General features: G+C 24.7%; 1 protein-coding gene across 1 annotated transcript in view; it reads right to left on the reverse strand.

Moving 5' to 3' along the window:
- The window catches only part of LOC143227800 (uncharacterized), a 100,733-nt gene extending 95,416 nt beyond the window's left edge, over positions 1 to 5,317 (reverse strand). Inside the window, exon 1 of the mRNA XM_076459044.1 lies at positions 5,141 to 5,317. The gene's annotated coding sequence lies outside the window, so the exon portion shown is untranslated. The remainder of the gene's footprint in view (positions 1 to 5,140) is intronic.
- Positions 5,318 to 6,000: the final 683 nt, after the last annotated feature.

Here is a 6,000-nt window from a genome sequence, read left to right on the forward strand (position 1 = left end):
ACATTTATAACAAGACTTAAATATCTTATAAGCCACATTTATAACAAAACTTAAATATCTTATAAACTACATTTATAACAAGACTTAAATATCTTATAAACCACATTTATAACAAGACTTAAATATTTTATAAACCACATTTATAACAAGACTTAAATATCTTATAAACCACATTTATAACAAGACTTAAATATCTTATAAACCACATTTATAACAAGACTTAAATATCTTATAAACCACATTTATAACAAAACTTAAATATCTTATAAACCACATTTATAACAAGACTTAAATATCTTATAAACCACATTTATAACAAAACTTAAGTATCTTATAAACCACATTTATAACAAGACTTAAATATCTTATAAACCACATTTATAACAAGACTTAAATATCTTATAAGCCACATTTATAACAAAACTTAAATATCTTATAAACTACATTTATAACAAGACTTAAATATCTTATAAACCACATTTATAACAAGACTTAAATATTTTATAAACCACATTTATAACAAGATTTAAATATCTTATAAGCCACATTTATAACAAGACTTAAATATTTTATAAACCACATTTATAACAAAACTTAAGTATCTTATAAACCACATTTATAACAAGACTTAAATATCTTATAAACCACATTTATAACAAGACTTAAATATCTTATAAACCACATTTATAACAAAACTTAAATATCTTATAAACCACATTTATAACAAGACTTAAATATCTTATAAACCACATTTATAACAAAACTTAAGTATCTTATAAACCACATTTATAACAAGACTTAAATATCTTATAAACCACATTTATAACAAGACTTAAATATCTTATAAACCACATTTATAACAAAACTTAAATATCTTATAAACTACATTTATAACAAGACTTAAATATCTTATAAACCACATTTATAACAAGACTTAAATATTTTATAAACCACATTTATAACAAGATTTAAATATCTTATAAGCCACATTTATAACAAGACTTAAATATTTTATAAACCACATTTATAACAAAACTTAAGTATCTTATAAACCACATTTATAACAAGACTTAAATATCTTATAAACCACATTTATAACAAGACTTAAATATCTTATAAACCACATTTATAACAAAACTTAAATATCTTATAAACCACATTTATAACAAGACTTAAATATCTTATAAGCCACATTTATAACAAAACTTAAATATCTTATAAACTACATTTATAACAAGACTTAAATATCTTATAAACCACATTTATAACAAGACTTAAATATTTTATAAACCACATTTATAACAAGACTTAAATATCTTATAAACCACATTTATAACAAGACTTAAATATCTTATAAACCACATTTATAACAAGACTTAAATATCTTATAAACCACATTTATAACAAAACTTAAATATCTTATAAACCACATTTATAACAAGACTTAAATATCTTATAAACCACATTTATAACAAAACTTAAGTATCTTATAAACCACATTTATAACAAGACTTAAATATCTTATAAACCACATTTATAACAAGACTTAAATATCTTATAAACCACATTTATAACAAAACTTAAATATCTTATAAACCACATTTATAACAAGACTTAAATATCTTATAAGCCACATTTATAACAAAACTTAAATATCTTATAAACTACATTTATAACAAGACTTAAATATCTTATAAACCACATTTATAACAAGACTTAAATATTTTATAAACCACATTTATAACAAGATTTAAATATCTTATAAGCCACATTTATAACAAGACTTAAATATTTTATAAACCACATTTATAACAAGACTTAAATATTTTATAAACCACATTTATAACAAAACTTAAGTATCTTATAAACCACATTTATAACAAGACTTAAATATCTTATAAACCACATTTATAACAAGACTTAAATATCTTATAAACCACATTTATAACAAAAACTTAAATATCTTATAAAACCACATTTATAACAAGACTTAAATATCTTATAAGCCACATTTATAACAAAACTTAAATATCTTATAAACTACATTTATAACAAGACTTAAATATCTTATAAACCACATTTATAACAAGACTTAAATATTTTATAAACCACATTTATAACAAGATTTAAATATCTTATAAGCCACATTTATAACAAGACTTAAATATTTTATAAACCACATTTATAACAAGACTTAAATATTTTATAAACCACATTTATAACAAGACTTAAATATCTTATAAACCACATTTATAACAAAACTTAAATATCTTATAAACCACATTTATAACAAGACTTAAATATCTTATAAGCCACATTTATAACAAAACTTAAATATCTTATAAACTACATTTATAACAAGACTTAAATATCTTATAAACCACATTTATAACAAGACTTAAATATTTTATAAAACCACATTTATAACAAGATTTAAATATCTTATAAACCACATTTATAACAAGACTTAAATATTTTATAAAACCACATTTATAACAAGACTTAAATATTTTATAAGCCACATTTATAACAAAACTTAAATATCTTATAAACCACATTTATAACAAAACTTAAATATCTTATAAACCACATTTATAACAAGACTTAAATATCTTATAAACCACATTTATAACAAGACTTAAATATTTTATAAACCACATTTATAACAAGACTTAAATATCTTATAAACCACATTTATAACAAAACTTAAATATCTTATAAACCACATTTATAACAAAACTTAAATATCTTATAAACCACATTTATAACAAGACTTAAATATCTTATAAACTACATTTATAACAAGACTTAAATATCTTATAAACCACATTTATAACAAGACTTAAATATTTTATAAACCACATTTATAACAAGATTTAAATATCTTATAAGCCACATTTATAACAAGACTTAAATATTTTATAAACCACATTTATAACAAGACTTAAATATTTTACAAGCCACATTTATAACAAAACTTAAATATCTTATAAACCACATTTATAACAAGACTTAAATATCTTATAAGCCACATTTATAACAAGACTTAAATATTTTATAAACCACATTTATAACAAGACTTAAATATTTTATAAGCCACATTTATAACAAAACTTAAATATCTTATAAACCACATTTATAACAAAACTTAAATATCTTATAAACCACATTTATAACAAGACTTAAATATCTTATAAACCACATTTATAACAAGACTTAAATATCTTATAAACCACATTTATAACAAGACTTAAATATCTTATAAGCCACATTTATAACAAGACTTAAATATTTTATAAACCACATTTATAACAAGACTTAAATATTTTATAAGCCACATTTATAACAAAACTTAAATATCTTATAAACCACATTTATAACAAAACTTAAATATCTTATAAACCACATTTATAACAAGACTTAAATATCTTATAAACCACATTTATAACAAGACTTAAATATTTTATAAACCACATTTATAACAAAACTTAAATATCTTATAAACCACATTTATAACAAGACTTAAATATCTTATAAAGTATTTGTTACAAAAAATAACACGATGGCGTGACCAAACTCTTTACTTGAAATGTTAATTTTGGCACTTAATACACATCTACCTTTTACGTAACTGTTAAACAAATCAGTAAGACTAACACTGTTCCAAGTTATTAATCACAATACGTAACTGTTAAACACATCAGTAAGACTAACACTGTTCCAAGTTATTAATCACAATACGTAACTGTTAAACAAATCAGTGCAAGTTAGAAGGTTCTCCGAATTCCAAGGGAAAATGTGTTTGAACTTTTAGTTTATAGGAATTTTAAGGCGTTTTAAAAGTTTTCTAGTCCGTAAAGATAGAGTTAATGATGAAAATGCTAGTTGTGCTTTGGCTTTGTTGAATTTCTGCTCATCACACAGTGTGTTTAATCAAAGTAATTTTAATTTCAGTTTTAGGGGTTTCCACTAAGTGTCAGTTATCTCAACCTTTCCTTTTATGTTCACCCCTGTTGTTGTTTTTTTTTATTTTAATAGTATGTCAGATATCTCAGTTAATATCAAATAATAGTACAAAGTGCCTTTACATGTTTATCAACTTTTTTTTTTTATAAGAGGATTTATTTACAACAAAAGCAAATACCAAGAATTACAGAAACTGGAAAACTACAAAACAACATTACGTGATTTCATTAAAGTAAATACGTATTTTATTATCAGTACGTAACCTCAGGAAAGTAGCTGCAAAGTTGGCTAAATTACATAGAAAGGTCATTGCACTTAGCACACAATTTGAAGTAAGAACTCATGAAAAGAAAGGGTAAAATTAAAACATAACACAACAGCAACAGAAAGGTCGTTTTTAAATAACATCTTTACCCTGAGCAGCATCACAGACTTGAGGCCCGTGACAGACCCGAGTCACAAGAAAATTTCTAATTCTGTAACATAAGCTGTTATCAAAAACAATAAAAACATCAATAACTCCATGGTTACGTGAACTGAAAATATCTAATTATGTAATACAAGTTGAGATTAGATACATTCCATTGTTACGTGAACTAAAAATCTCAAATTGTGTAACATGAGTTGACATTAAATACATTCCATTGTTACATGAACTAAAAAATCTCTATTTCTGTAATATAAGTTGACATTAAATACATTCTATTGTTACGTGAACTAAAAATCTCTAATTGTGTAACATGAGTTGACATTAAATACATTCCATTGTTACGTGACCTAAAAAATCTATTTCTGTAATATAAGTTGATATTAAATACACTGCATTGTTACGTGAACTAAAAATATTTGATTCTATTACATTAGTTGATATCAAATACACTACATTGTTACGTGAATTAAAAATCTCTAATTCTGTAACGTGAGTTGATATTAAATACACTACATTGTTGCGTGAATTAAAAATCTCTAATTCTGTAACGTGAGTTGATATTAAGTACACTTCAATGTTACTCAAACTATTTCTTCTTTTAAACAATAAACTTATCCATTTATACATTAATTGCAAGACTAAAGCTTACGTTTAAAGTTATCACGTTTTTAAGATGAGGTAAATTAAAGATCGAAGTTCATCTGGAAATGATATGTGACTAAAAAACAGAGGAAAGCAACTCACTCTTTACTTTCTCTGAAGGTGACGTATAAAGATCAGACTCAGGTATGTGTGTCGCTGTCACTCGATGTACAAACTGAGATCCTGATAAAGCTATATTTTACTCACATGTGAAGCTTCTTTAAAAATGAAAAATAAAACGAACACGAATCAGTTTTCAACACTTCATCATTGAATTTACAGTAACTGTGTCACGAAATCCCACACTGAACAACCCTGTTTTTTTCGCGGTTGTCGACTTTTTATATTTTAGTGTCACACTACCAAAGTTTGTTAATTGGAATCTTCTATCGTGCTCTTTTCTTCTCACTCAGTAAGCGTCTGAGCTTCATCAGTGTAAAACAAACTCAGTATACGTTTTTCTTTTCCAATATTAGCACGGTATTACACGCATACTCGATTCTGGTCCATCACAAAGCCAGGTCAAGTCCCATGCCCTGAAGATAGTTGAAGATTCTGGTTTGAAAACTGAATATTCGAAGCTTAGTTCGAGACTATCGTGACTACACGTGCAGCTCTGTTCAGCGCTTCTATACTAAAAAGTCGAAATTTGATAAAACAAGAAACAAACATTCACGTATTAAAACTCCGAGATGGTAAAGTACAGTATTCCAAAATCACGCCTATATTGCAAGAAGAGAAACAAATGTGGTTTTTGAACGCGCGAAAGACATCAAAAAGTCAAATGTTTTGGAGGAAAGAATATGAAGGAGATGCAGGGGCTTGTTAGTGAAGGTAGCTGGACTGTTCCACTTCAGTTGTTGACCAGTCAACTGTGCACGTGCAATCTATAATACGTATGCATTTTTGAAAGTAGATCACCTAAGTGAATAAAACAGCTTCGTGGCAAGAGTTGGTTTGGA

The sequence above is a fragment of the Tachypleus tridentatus genome, chromosome 10 (genome assembly GCF_004210375.1).
Source record: "Tachypleus tridentatus isolate NWPU-2018 chromosome 10, ASM421037v1, whole genome shotgun sequence".
Taxonomy (NCBI): Eukaryota; Metazoa; Arthropoda; class Merostomata; order Xiphosura; family Limulidae; genus Tachypleus; species Tachypleus tridentatus.